A 14,526-nucleotide genomic window follows, 5' to 3' on the forward strand; every position below is an offset into this window, starting at 1 on the left:
CTTTGAGTAGACCAAGTATAGCCAAGGGAGCAGAATTCAATTTTAAATGAATTTATAAATTAAAAATTTTTTTTTGGTCTGTGTTTGAGTCAAAGTCTCACTGTGTAGCCTAGACTAACCTCATACTGCCTCAAACTCATCTGTTTTCCTGCCTCAGCCTCTAAGTTGATGTGATTTAAGGCATGTGACATCACACCGGGCTTCTCTCGTTGCTAAGTTCAGATAGCCCTGTCAGAACTGAGAACTGTGGCCGAGGCCTAGCACAGGAGGCTGGGATTGGCACTTGTGCTAGGAAGGCTACCTTTGCCAATGTGTGCAGCTAACAAAAGTAATCTGAGCTGGATCAGCAGGGAAGGCATCTGCCACCAAGCTGGCAGCCTGAGCGGAGTCTCTGGATCTTGCTTAGATGGAGAGAGCTAATTCCCACAAGTTATTCTTTAATACACATGCCATGAATAAATAACTTAAGCTTTTTTTTTCTTCCTTTTTGAGACAGGGTTTCTGTGTTGCTTTGAAGTCTCTCCTGGAACTAGCTCTTGTAGACCACAATGGCCTCAAACTCACAGATCCGCCTGCCTCTGCCTCTTGAGTGCTGGGATTAAAGGCATGTGCCACCACTGCCTGGCAAATTCTTAAGTTTAAACGTTTAGGACTGTGAATAAAGAGCCGGCATCAGTTGGTGCTGCCCCTCCCACCTGTGCACTGACGTCTTATTTGTTTTTTCCCCTTTGGCAGCATCATCTCCAAAGCACAGTGCAATAACGTGAGCATAGCTCGAGTGGTGGGAACGGGTTCCGGATACCCCTTTCTGTCGGTATATATTTTGAAGTCTGCTCCTGAAAACTAATTGAATGGGCTGTGTGTCCTCTTCCTTATAATAAACCTCTATTTGCAAGGCCAAACTTGTGATTTTTTAGTGTTGCTAAGAAGTGATGAGGACAGATGTGGTGTACACCTTTAATCCCAGCACTCAGGAGGCAGAGGCAGGCTGATCTCTGAGTTCGAGGGCAGCCTGGTCTGGCTATATAAGGCGACCCTATCTCGGAAACAAAACCCATGGCTAGATGTATATGCAATTTGTCAATCTGTCATCAAGAGTTGACCAGGTTGTGTGGGCAGATGTCCACCTTCCTGTGCCTATCGCAGTAGTAGCTGGGCTCAGATGAAGAGCGTTACTTTCCTGGATAAAAAAGCACCTTTTAAGCCAAGCAATGGTGGTGCACGCCTCTAATCCCAGCACTTGGGAGGCAGAGGCAGAGGCAGAGGCAGAGGCAGAGGCAGAGACAGATCGATCTCTCAAGTTTGAGGCCAACATCATCTACAGAGTGAGTTCCAGGAGAGCAAGGAGTACACAGAAAAGCCCTGTCTTGAAAAACAAAATAGGCACTTTCAAATTATTTTTTGAGATTGTAGTACAACTCTACCATCTCCCCCTTCTTTCTTCAAGCCTTCCTATATACCCCCCCACTCTCTTGAATTCTTAGCCTCCTTTTTTCACACCATTTTTTAAATTAAGCCTGCTCATAGTAACATACCTCCTCCAGCAGGGCCATACCTCCTAATGCTTCCAAGATAGTTCCAGCTAGGGACCAAGTATTCAAACACTTGAACCAGGGGTGGGGAGGAGATTCTTATTCAAGTTGCAACACATGCATACCGCACACATGCACCCCGCACACATGCACCCCGCACGCATGCACCCCGCACGCATGCACCCCGCACGCATGCACCCCGCACGCATGCACCCCGCACGCATGCACCCCGCACGCATGCACACCGCACACATGCACACTGCACGCATCCACATACAAAAAGTTCATGACTAAGTCACTTGGGAGGTGAAAGCAAAAGGGTTCTCAGCAGTATGGTGACCAAGGTTCGCGTGGGTTATATGACACCCTGTTGCAAAAGAAATAAGACCAAGGCAGTTAAGACCATAGGTGCTCTTCCAGATGTCCTGGGTTCAATTTCTGGTAACCCACATGGCAGCTCACAACTGAAAATCCAGTTCCTGGGGATCTAATGTTCTCTTCTGGCCTCCAAGGGCCCTACATGCTTCTGGTGCACAGACACGCAGTCAGACAAAACAAGGCCGCTAGGTGTCTAGGGAAGGATGGCGCATGTCTGCAGTCCCAGCACCCAGGATGTTGAGCCTGGTCACAGCGAGTTCAAGGCAGCCTGCACTGTGCAACACCCTAAAAGTAAACGAGGCTAGTAAGGATAAATGTTCTGAGTTGGAGAATGAAAATAATACAAAGTGGGGGCTGGAGAGATGGCTCAGTGGTTAAGAGCATTGCCTGCTCTTCCAAAGATTCTGAGTTCAATTCCCAGCAACCACATGGTGGCTTACAACCATCTGTAATGAGGTCTGGTGCTCTCTTCTGGCCTTCAGGCATACACGCAGACAGAATATTGTATACATAATAAATAAATATTTTAAAAAGAAAATAATACAAAGTGAAAAAAAGCAGGCAAAACAATATCTTCATATCTTCATAGAAGTCCAAGGAATTTCACAATGAAATTCATGGCTTCTGCCAAATTAGAGTCCTCATCAGAACTCAGACTCCAGACTCCTAGAAAAGCAATGCTCCTGGAGATGAGCTGAGGGGACTCTTGCCACTGGAAGCGAGTGATGGTGGCGGCTGGCTCGGAACAAAACCAGAAATAACTCTCCAAAGTTCAAACAGAAAGGACACTCATTCTTGGCACTGGGCTTCCTGCTAGTTGAAGTCCCAGCATGATAGAGGCCCCACAAATTAACCTGAGGATTTTATGAAAACACCATTTGAAGCTGTGTCAGACGGCTCAGTGAGAGCACTACAGGCAAGCCCGATGACTTGAATGTCCACTCCCTGGGCCCCACCTGGTGGGAAGATCTCTGACTCTGAAGCTGCTCCCTAGGCTCCACTTGCATGTTCCGGCCTGAGTGTGAGCATTTGCTGTCTTCACTACCACACACAGACTGGCCTCAAAAGAGTTAGAGAAGCCCCAGGAATCAAACCGATTGGAATCTTAGCGTCTATGTAGCCATCTTGTAGTAGAGGATGCTTATGTCCACTTCTGATCCGCTGGTCCAGGCCAGTCCAGGTTCTTCCTCAGTCACAGAAGCCCGCCAGTCGGCACCTGCCAGTAGTCACTGATCAAATCCTCGCCTCCTGTGTGTGGTTGATATTCTCACACTGCACTCGTGTGTGTGCATTGGGCTGACTGAATTCTGGGACTGCTCAGCTTGGCTCTCCAGATGCCTGGGGTTTCAAGCTGTAGATTATAGAGAATCAATCCATGCCATCCCTTTATTAAAGCTCTTTGACCAAATAACCATTTAGTGACATTTAAAATAGCATAGGGAGGGGCTGGAGGGATGGCTCAGCAGCTAAGAACATTTGCTGACCTTACAGAGGTTTTAGTTCCTAGCCCTGCAGTTCACAGCCTTCTGGATCACCTGTAACTCCAGTTCTGGGCAATTCAACACTGTTGTAGGAACCCTCTTGTTCATTCCTGGTTGCCCAGACTCAAAATAACTGCACAGAAACTGTATTAATTAAATCACTGCTTGCCCTATTAGCTTGTGCATATTTCTAGCTCACTCTTATCTCCTAAACTAACCCAGTTTTATTATTTTATATTTTACCATGATGCTCATGGCCTATTGGCAAGGTTCCAACTGGAAGCTCATGTCTTTCCCCTCTGGTGGCTACATGGCATTTCCTGCCTCTGCCGCCTTCCTCCCAGCATTCAGTTTGGTCTTCCCCACCTAGCTCCATTCTGTCCTATCACAGGTCAAGACAGCTTCTTTATTCATTAACCAGTAAAAGCAACACATATGCAGAAGGACCTCCCATACCACGACATCCTCTCCAAGCTCCTCTGGTAAAAGGCAGGCACTTGGTACACATACATACATTCAGAACACACATTTCAATTTCAAAAATGAAGAACCACATACCCATAAAATTAACTTTTAAAAAATGGTCCTCACTTTAAAAAGTATAAGTAAATGGTTTAAAGCTATAGATCTGAGTACCCTCGCCTGTGAGTGTGCACAGGGAGGCCAGAGAGCCGTGTGGCTGTTTCCCTCTCTTGCTCTACATCTTTAAAAACAATACATTTATGGGGGGGGGGGTAGCGTGCATGTTACAGTGCACATGTGAAAGTCAAGATAGCTTGCAGAAGTAGGTTCTCTCCTACCTTTTGGGTTCCAGAGGTTTTTACTTCCTGGGCCATCTTGCTAGCCTCTCCAATTTTTTTTTTTTTTGAGACTGGATATCTCATTGAACTTGAGCCTCTAGGCTGGCTGGCCAGCGAAGCCCACAGCAAGGGGGTTAAGGACACACTGCAGGGGATCTGAACTCCTGCTTCACTTCATGGCAGCTCTGCCCTCATTGAGCCAACTCCCCAGCCCCAGACTTGACTAGTGTATTCTGTACGGTAACATTTCCAGGAAAAGCCATTCTATATCTCATAAACTTTGTGTTAAAGGCACTTTGGGATGATCTGGACCTGCTCCTGCTACATAGAAGCGTGGTCTGAAGTTGTCTTTTACCTATTAGCATCTATTATTTCATGGTAAACAATCTGAAAATCTTAAGTGGAAAGTTCTGGAACTAGGCTGGGGATATGGTAAAGTGCTTGCCTAGCATGCCCCAAACCCTGGATTCGATCCCTATCGACACAGACACACAGACACACACACACACACACACACACACACAGTGTAAAGTTTTACCCTGCAGGTTGGAGAGATGACTCAACACTTACGCTCCTGCAGACAGTCTAGGTTCGATTCCCAACACCCATAGAGTGGCTCACAATGGTCTATCTTCAGTCTGTAGTTTCAGAGAATCTGACCCAATGCCCTCTTCTGACCCCTGTGGGCACTACATGCATGTGGTACACAGACATGCATGTAGGCAAAGCCACACATATATAGAATAAAAACCTTTAACCCGGGCGATGGTGGCGCACGCCTTTAAACCCAGCACTCGGGAGGCAGAGGCAGGCGGATCTCTGTGAGTTCGAGCCCAGCCTGGTCTACAGAGCTAGTTCCAGGACAGGCTCCAAAGCCACAGAGAAACCCTGCCTCAAAAAACCAAAAAAAAAAAAAACAAAAACAAAAACAAAAAACCTTTAACCTACTGGACATAGTGTCACACATCTTTAATCCTAGCACTCAGGAAGCAGAAGCAGGTGGATCTCTCTGAGTTCAAGACCAGCCTGGTCTACAGAGAAAATTCCAGGAGAGCTAATTCTCTGTAGGAAACCTTGTCTCAAAAATAGTGAAACAAAAAATAAATCTTAAAATTATGCTGGTTGATGTAGTAGAACAAGCTTTCAATCCCAGCAATCAGGAGGCAGAGGCAGGTGGATGTCTGAGTTCAAGGCCAGCCTGTTTCACAGAGTGAGTTCCAGGACAGCCAAACAGTACACAGAAAAACCTGTCTCAAAAATAAATAAAAAATGGGCTGGAGAGATGACTCACTGGCTGTTCAAGAGGCCCTGAATTCAATTTCCAGCAACCACATGGTGGCTCACAACCATCAGTAAGGCACCCTCTTCTGGCCTGCAGGCATACTTGCAGACAGAACACTATGCACATAATAAATGTTTAAAATAAAATAAAAAGTATACTCTATTGGTTACTTTTTTCATTGATATAACATCTGAAAAAGCACCTCAAGGGACAGTTTATTTGGGCTAATGGTCTACGGGGAGACAGTTCATAATGGCATCATGGTGGCGGAGTGTGAAGAAGTTGCTTCCAGTGTGTCTATAGTCCAGCAGAGCAGACACTCTCTGCTCCTTTGTCCCTTTTTACTCAGTTCATGGGATTGTGCTGCCTGGATTCAGGGTGGGTGCCCCCTCAGATACACCCCTCAGGAAACAACCTCAGACTTGCCTAGAGGTATCCAGACAGGCTGACCTTGAACATTAACCCACCAGCCACATTCTAAGCTGTGTTGAAAACTTGCTTGGTTTCATCCAGGGCATGAATCATCCTTTTGTCCAACATGCGCCCACTCTATACACTACCCATTCATTAGTCGCTAGTGGCTGCCAGCCTTCTGGGACAAACTGTCACAGCGTATCAGTCAGTGGCAATGAGCACAGCAGAGAGCATGAAGAACAGCGTCCTCCTCAAACAAAGGAGCTGCGGGGATTTATTCAGGGCTTCTGTATGACTCACAAGGGAAGGCACTTAAGGGTCAGGCACATTTTTGAGTATGCTCAGTTTAAAGCCCTAATCCAGGAGAGATGGGCTTGGGTCTGTATTTCTGGGTGAGCTCAGCTCAGTGAGCACCTGGTCAAAGGATATGAAGGTAAACAAAAGGCTTCTGCTTTCTTTCCAAAGCGTTTTTTGCTGAAACAAAAGGACCTTTTCTTTTTTTTCAAGACAGGGTTTCTCTGTGGTTTTGGAGCCTGTCCTGGAACAAGCTCTGTAGACCAAGCTGGTCTCGAACTCACAGAGATCCACCTGCCTCTGCTGGGATTAAAGGCGTGCGCCACCACCGCCCGGCACAAAAGGACCTTTTCAAGGCACCTGAAGGTGGCTGCCTTGTTTTGTCACTAACAGCAGGGCCACTGGTGGGGTGCCTCCATTGTATGACTCACAAACCAGCTTCGCTTTGTTTGTACTGTCTGGCTAGATTATCTATCTATCTATCTATCTATCTATCTATCTATCTATCAATAATTGTATTGATTTATTGAGCTATACATTTTTCTCTGCTCCCCTCCCTGCCTCTCCCCTCCCCTTCAACCCCTCTTCCAAGGTTCCCATGCTCCCAATTTACTCAGGAGATCTTGTCTTTTTCTACTTCCCATGTAGATTAGATCCATGTATGTCTCTCTTAGGGTCCTCATTGTTGTGTAGGTTCTCTGGGATTGTGATTTTTAGGCTAGTTTTCTTTGCTTTATGTTTAAAAACCACTTATGAGTAAGTACCTATGATGATTGTCTTTCTGGGTCTGGGTTACCTCACTTAAAATGATGTTTTCTAGCTTCATCCATTTGCCTGCAAAATTCAAGATGTCATTATTTTTTTCTTCTGTGTAGTACTCCATTGTGTAAATGTACCACATTTTCCTTACCAATTCTTCAGTCAAAGGGCATTTAGGTTGTTTCCAGGTTCTGGCTATGACAAACAAAGCTGCTATGAACATAGTTGTGCACATGTCCCAAAAGTGGTATTACTGGGTCTTGAGGAAGGTTGTTTCCTAATTTTCTGAGAAATTGCCACACTGACATCCAAAGGGGTTGTACCAGCTTGCATTCCCACCAGCAATGCAGGAGTGTTCCCTTTTCCCCACAACCTCTCCAGCACAAGTTGTCATCAGTGTTTTTGATCTTGGCTGTTCTTACAGCTGTAAGATGGAATCTCAGAGTTGTTTTGATTTGCATTTCTCTGATGACTAAGGATGTCGAACATTTCCTTAAGTGTCTTTCAGCCATTTTAGATTCCTCTGTTGAGAGTTTTCTATTTGGTCTGTACTCCATTTTTTTATTGGATTATTTGTTCTTTTGATGACCAGTTTCTTGAGTTCTTTGTATATTTTGGAAATCAGAGCTCTGTCTTATGTGGGGTTGGTGAAGATCTTTTCCCATTTTGTAGGCTGTTATTTTGTCTTGTTGACTGTGTTCTTTGCTTTACAGAAGCTTTTTAATTTCAGGAGGTCCCATTTATTAATTGTTTCTCTCAGTGTCTGTGCTACTGGGGTTATATTTAGGAAGTGGTCTCCTGTGTCAATGCATTCGAGTATACTTCCCACTTTCTCTTCTATGAGGTTCAGTGTGGCTGGCTTTATGTTGAGGTCTTTGATCCATTTGGATTTAAGTTTTGTGCATGGTGATAGATAAGGGTCTATTTTCATTCTTCTACATGTTGATGTCCATGGATTTTTTTTTCCCTCTGTTTTGATTTGGTTTGAGGATGTTTTGGTAGGGGTGTTGGAGACAGAACTTACTATGTGGCCCAAAGTACTGGTGGGTACAAGAATTCTCCTGCCTCAGCCTGCTGAATGCTGAGGTTATAGTCAAGAGCTGCCATGACCAGGATGTCTTTCATTTTAAAAAAGCTTTAAAAGTATTTTAATTATGTGTACAGGGGGTAGCATATGCACGACTATGGGTGGCCTTGAGCCCAGGGATCTCCCTGGAGCTGTAGTTAGCAGTGGTTGTAGATTTACAGGTGGATGTCGGTACTGGGCAGTGAAGTCATGTCCTCTTCCCAGCGGAGTGTGCTCTTAATCCATGAACTGTCTCAGCCCCATTAAAAGTTTTTTTTATACTTTATTTTCATTTTATATACATTGGTGGTTTTGCCTTCATGTGTATCTGTGTGAGGGTGTCAGAACCTCTGGAGCTACAGTTGCAAGCTGCTATATGGGTGCTGGGAATTGAACCTTGGTCCTCTGGAAGAGCAGCCAGTGCTCTTAACTGCTGAGCCATCTCTCCACCCCCCCCATTAAAACTTAATTACTGTTTTTAATTGATTGGGGGCAAACCTGCCATGGTGTACGTGTGGAAGTCAGAGGGCAACTTTTGAAAGTTGGTTTCCTCCTCCTACAATGGGGGGTCCTAGAAGTTGAACTCAGATTGTGAGTCGTGGTTGCAAGCGCCTTTACTCTCTGAGCAGGAGAGTTGTCACCTGCTCCGTCTGTCTGTCTGCCTTTTTCTGGGGTCTCATGGCATTTGCAGCCTGTCCACACAGCATGGTTCTTTCTCCACATGATGGCTATGCACCAGTAATTTAATACTGATTGCAACAGCAGGAGAATAAGAAATTCGCCCTAAAGTTATTAGTCTTGTGTTAGACCAGTTGTTCAGAGAATTGAGGACAATGGAAATGACTTCAATAGTCAATATTTAAAAACAAGGCAAAGTAATCTGGGTATGGTGGCACACACTTTTAATCCCAGTACTTGGGAGGAAGAGGCAGATCTCTGAGGTCCGGGACATCCAGGGCTACAGAGAGAAACCCTATCTGGAAACAAAAGATACAAGGCAAAGTGGGTGAAAGGAAATGCCCTTCTGTACTTGCAGGACCTAGAAATGGGATCTGCAGTTAGATATTACCTCAGTTTGTCAACTTTATACAAGCTAGGACCTGGGGAAGTCCTTCAACTGAGAAAATGCCTGTCCTGCTGGCCTGTAGGGAAGACAGCAAGGCATTTTCTTGATTGATGATTGATGTGGGAGGAACCATCCCACTGTGGGTGCTTCCACTCCCACCCCACTTCTGTCCCCAGGGCAGTATCCCGAATGACGTAAGAAAGCAAGCTGGGCAAGCTCATGGTACTGATCTCTGACCTCTGCTTCAGTTCCTGCCTCTAGGTTCCTGCCTTGGCTTCCCTGATGATGAATGGACTGTGACCTGCAAGCCAAATAAACGTTTTCTTCCCCAGGTTGCTTTTGGTTACAGTGTTTATTACAGCCATAGCAACCTAACTGGGACAGCTTAGCAACTGTCTTACCAGGGACTTTCCTGTGGCCATGTGAACTCTGAGAAGGACATTCTGAGAGCAAGGTTCTCTGGGTGGCTGGCACTCAGTAAATGCTTCTCCCCATAGCAAATGATGAGACTGGGACCTCTGTGGTCTAAGACATCTGCTGGCCTTGGGCTGTATCTGCTGGCAAGGCTGTATGAGTTTTCTTCAGCTGGCTGGGCTCAGAAAGAAAACAGTTGTACTGACAAGGGAATAAATGACAACCATTTGATTGAGCTCCCTTGACACTGAAAAAAATCCCACCAAGAGAGTGGCGGTGGCGCACGCCTTTAATCCCAGCACTCAGGAGGCAGAGTCAGGCAGATCTCTATGAGTTTGAGGACAGCTTGGGCTACAAAGCAAGTTACAGGACAGCCAGAGTTGTTATACAGAGAAACCCTGTCTCAAAAAACAAAAACAAAAATCCTATTGAGAATGCCACTTACTATAAAGCCAGATGCTTGTGTGCATTTGAGGGCTTCTTTGCTTTTTAAAAGGGCAGACGGGGCTCACTAAGATGCCTGATGACCTGTTTTTGATCGGACCCATGTGGTGGAAGAGAACTGACTCCCTCTGACCACATGAGCATCATGACGAATTCTGCTTAGACCCTGAAAAAGCCAACCAGGCAAGGGACAGGTGGTGCATGACAAAGAATTTTATTGATGAGCTAGCTGCTTACAAAATGATCAGGCAGAGGACAGTGCTGCTTGGAATTGGATTATTTTCTAGAAACAGGTAACTGGAGACCGGGTGGCACATTCTCATGGGTGATGTCAGTGACCAGGTATGCAGACCTGACCTCATTACTGGTCACAGATGTTTTTCAGCTCTGCAGATCTCAAGAAAAACAGTAATTGTTTTTGTCCAAATGACTGTTTCTTCAGGTTGTCCTTACTGGTTAGTTGCGTAGAGTTCCTGGCATATTACGCAGTGGACAGACTAGACAGGTAGCTGGCCAGAGGCCTGTTCTGGCCCAGCAAACACATAGTGGTAGCACAGTACTTTGGAGGCAGAGGCAGGTGGATCTTTGAGTTCAAAGCCAGCCTGGTCTACAGTGTGAGTTCCAGGACAGCCAGGGATATACACAGGGAAACCCTATCTCTTTTTTTTTTTTTTTTTTGTTTGTTTTGTTTTTCGATACAGGGTTTCTCTGTGGTTTTGGAGCCTGTCCTGGAACTAGCTCTTGTAGACCAGGCTGGTCTCGAATTCACAGAGATCCGCCTGCCTCTGCCTCCCAAGTGCTGGGATTAAAGGCCTGCGCCACCACCGCCCGGCTGAGAAACCCTATCTTGAAAACAAAACCACTTCACCTGATTACTGTAGAAGAAAAGGCCAGGCAGAGTTAAATATGAAGTCAGGCATACTGAGAGGAGGAAGGAAAAGGAGGAGAGAGAGGGAGGGAGGCAGAGGGCCCCCTGTGTAATATATGAGGGGGACATTGAATCTCAACGAGGACCCAGGTCTCAGTTTCTGCCCTTCCACGTGATCAATGTGGCTACCTTAGGAGGGCTCAATGTGGAACTTAGACTTTCTGCTCCCTCCCCTTCCTCATCTTCCCAGAAACCTGTGTGGAGTGGATCAGCCAGCAGGCCTGGTCTCTTGGCAAGGAGAACCTAGAGAGGACCTGGGTTCTATCCTTGCAGCGAAAGCTTTCCCACGGTGACTTCTCTGGCAGGTGGTTAGGGCATGACTTATGGAAGCAGGGGCTGAGGCTGCGTAGTCTGTTCTGTGTGGCCACTGCCAGGTGAAAGTCCAGTTCTTACACTCTCAGTCCGTGGGGCTTTCTACCAGGACTCCCTTCCTCCAGGGTGACCACACACACATACACACATCACACATGTGTGCTGTTACATTCAAACACAATGAGGAGCCTGGGAGGAAGCGGCATTATACATGGGGCTCCAAATGCCGGCATGTACCTCGGTGGGGGGTGAGGCATGCAGATATACTGGCTTTCACATCCCTGGGGGCCTGTGCCTTTGACCCACAGATGAAGCTATAGACTGAGAACCTGTCTTCCGCAGGCGGAAGCTTGCTGCTGTTCTTGGATCACAGCCTGGAGAGACAGCACGGGGGCACTGCCAGCTCTGAATGTTGAAATTTCTAAGGTCCTCCAGGTAGAGTGTGTGGCTCCTCCCAAGGAGAACCAGGACATGGGGGAGAAGGAGGGTCCTAAAAACCAGGAGACTTGGGGCCAACTCTTGCTATGGCTGGAACAGTCTTGCACAGAGACCCTGCTGGTCACTTACAGAGTTGGCATGAAAGGTGCTCATGTTGGTCCTATCATTTGTCTTTTCCATTGCTTTCCTCTCTGCTCTGCACTGCAGAGCTGCCCTCAGACAACCTGAAAGAAGGTCGGCAAGTGGGAAGAGCATCCTCCTGTCATGGCCACCTGCAGCAGATGCGGTGCCTGCGCATCACCCCTGCAGCTGCGGTAGATGCATCGTCCCTGCAGCTGCTATAGGTACGGTGCCTGCGCATTGCATTGCCCCTTCAACAACATTGCCCTCCGTTCAGCTGCAGTTTTCCACTCGCCCCAGCTGCCTGCTTTTGTCTTTTCAAGCTCAATGCTGGGGACAGCTGCTCCACCTCTGGTGTGGAGACCTGGCCTGAGGAAGCTGCAGTTCACACCCCCTCTCTAACGCCCGCCATCTGTGAAGTGGCTCTGGACAAACTGTCCTTTCCTGGTACGTACCACCAATGCCCTGCCTGGACCTGACCAATCTAGTGGTTGTTACCTCATTAAACCCTTTGAGATGCCAGCTTAAGAGGTCACTCAACACAGGACGGCCTCCACCATTCGCCAGAATGATGCTTCCCTTCTCTGAAGATATCCAGCCACTCAGGGAGGTGAAATTAGAACCCGGGTCTCCTACCTCCCATGGCAGGGCATGGGCCTTATGTCTGGGAAGGCAATGAAGTCTGGGGTGGAGGGAAGATTCAAGCAAGAGGGGCTTGAATCCTCGTGGTGGCAAACATTCACCATGGTAGTGAAGCATCCTGGCACCACCAACCTATCTAACCACAAGCCTGAGCCAAGAGCATGGTGTCAGCTTCCCTTCCCACCACAGCCGTGACAAGTAGAGACACACTGCGGGCAACAGAAGCAACGGTGGCCCCTTCTGTGGGCGACTTTCAGCTTCTCTCTTTCCACCCTTCCACCAACATACGATCACTACCACTGCTGGGAAGCCACAACGGTTTTCCTACTGGCTACTCACTGCTACAGGATCATTTTCTGTCCTGAGCTGGGGTGCTCCTAGAGGCCAGAGGTGTCACATCTCCTGGAGCTGCAGTTACTGGCGGTTCTAAGCCACCTAATATGGGCGCTGAGGACCAAGCTACTCTGGAAGAACAGTGCTTGTAACTGCACAGCCATCGCAATTCTACACTATGGCCAGAAGATGGCAGTATGAAGCCAGACACCAGCCATGGGATGGCACATTCCTTTTTCTGCAGGTTCTCTGTGGGGTAGACAGCTCATAGGTCTCAGGAACAGGTCCTCCAGATGATCCAAGCACTTCTTTCTCCCCCAATCATCTTGCAGCCAAGGAAGAAATTTTCTTCCAAACACCACCTTCAATTTCTGGTAAGTTTGGAATGGGATAAACTATCAGTTTTGTTTTTTTTTTTAAAGATCCCTGTCTACCCTTGACTGGTTTAGAATTAACTGTGTAGACCTGGCTAGCCTTGAACTTGGAGTGACTGTCCTACCTCTGCCCCTCAAATGCTGGGACTACAGGTATCCACCACTATGCCTGGCAAGAACAGACACCTTCTTAAAATAATAAACTGGGCAGTGGTGGTGGTGTACCACTTTAATCCCAGCGCTCAGGAGGCAGAGGCAGGCGGATCTCTGAGTTCCGAGACAGCCAGGGCTCCACAAAGAAACCCTATCTTGAAAAACAAACAAAACAAAAATAATGAGCTTTGCCTATGTGCCTGCCTGGTGCCCACAACAGCTCTCCTGGGCCTGGAGTAGCTACCATGTGGGTGCTGGGAATAAAGCCTGGGTCTCTTGCAAGAGCAGCGAGTGCTCTTCTCTGCTGAGCAGGCTTCTGAGATCCAGCCGGGCCTGGTGGCGCTGAGCTGTCATCTCTGTAGTCAGGGGGCTGAGGCAGGAGCAATACTGTGAAAACCAGGCTAACCTAGGCCGAGACCCTTCCTAAGAAAATCTGCATGCAGGTATGAGAATTTATCAAGACTTGTAATCATGGGAAAGTGTGTCAGTGAAGTACCCACAGAGGCCAGAAGAGGGCATCAGATTCGCTGGAAATGGAATTTAAGTGGTAGTCACCTAATGTGGTTGCCAGGAACAGAACTCAGGTCCTCTGAAAGAGCAAGTGCTGGTAACCACTGTGGTCTTTCCAGCTTTTATTTTTTTTATTTTTTTTTTTATTTTTTTGGTTTTTCGAGACAGGGTTTCTCTGCGGCTTTGGAGCCTGTCCTGGAACTAGCTCTGTAGACCAGGCTGGTCTCGAACTCACAGAGATCCGCCTGCCTCTGCCTCCCGAGTGCTGGGATTAAAGGCGTGCGCCACCACCGCCCGGCTCAGCTTTTATCTTTGACACAGGATCCTGAAGAAAGATGAAGCCATGAACCCCTGCCTTAGCAGACCGGGGGTGGGTGTGCACTTTAGTGTGTTCTCTGCCAGTAACACAGGCACTGGTGGGCACTGCTGCCAAGGGAAAGACAAGGTGGGTCTATGCTGTGGCTCAGCATAGTCTAGACTGGACATCAGTCAGTGGTCTCCTGTGCTCTTGTCCCTTTCCAAGGTTCAAGGTGACCTCCAAAGTCACCTCGGTGCTCATCAGCACAAATCCAGATGTTACACACCCACAAGCACCATTCTTTAGTTAAAATACACACACACACACACACGAGTGTGGTGATTCACACCTTTAGTTCAGCTGCAGTATGACGGAGTTCAAGGCCAGGCTGGTCTGCTTAGCAAGTTCCATGGCAGCCAGAGAGAAACAGTGAACCCCTATCTTGAAGAATTAAAAATAAATATATGTAAAATCCAGACAATTACTCC

The sequence above is a fragment of the Microtus pennsylvanicus genome, chromosome 3 (genome assembly GCF_037038515.1).
Source record: "Microtus pennsylvanicus isolate mMicPen1 chromosome 3, mMicPen1.hap1, whole genome shotgun sequence".
Taxonomy (NCBI): Eukaryota; Metazoa; Chordata; class Mammalia; order Rodentia; family Cricetidae; genus Microtus; species Microtus pennsylvanicus.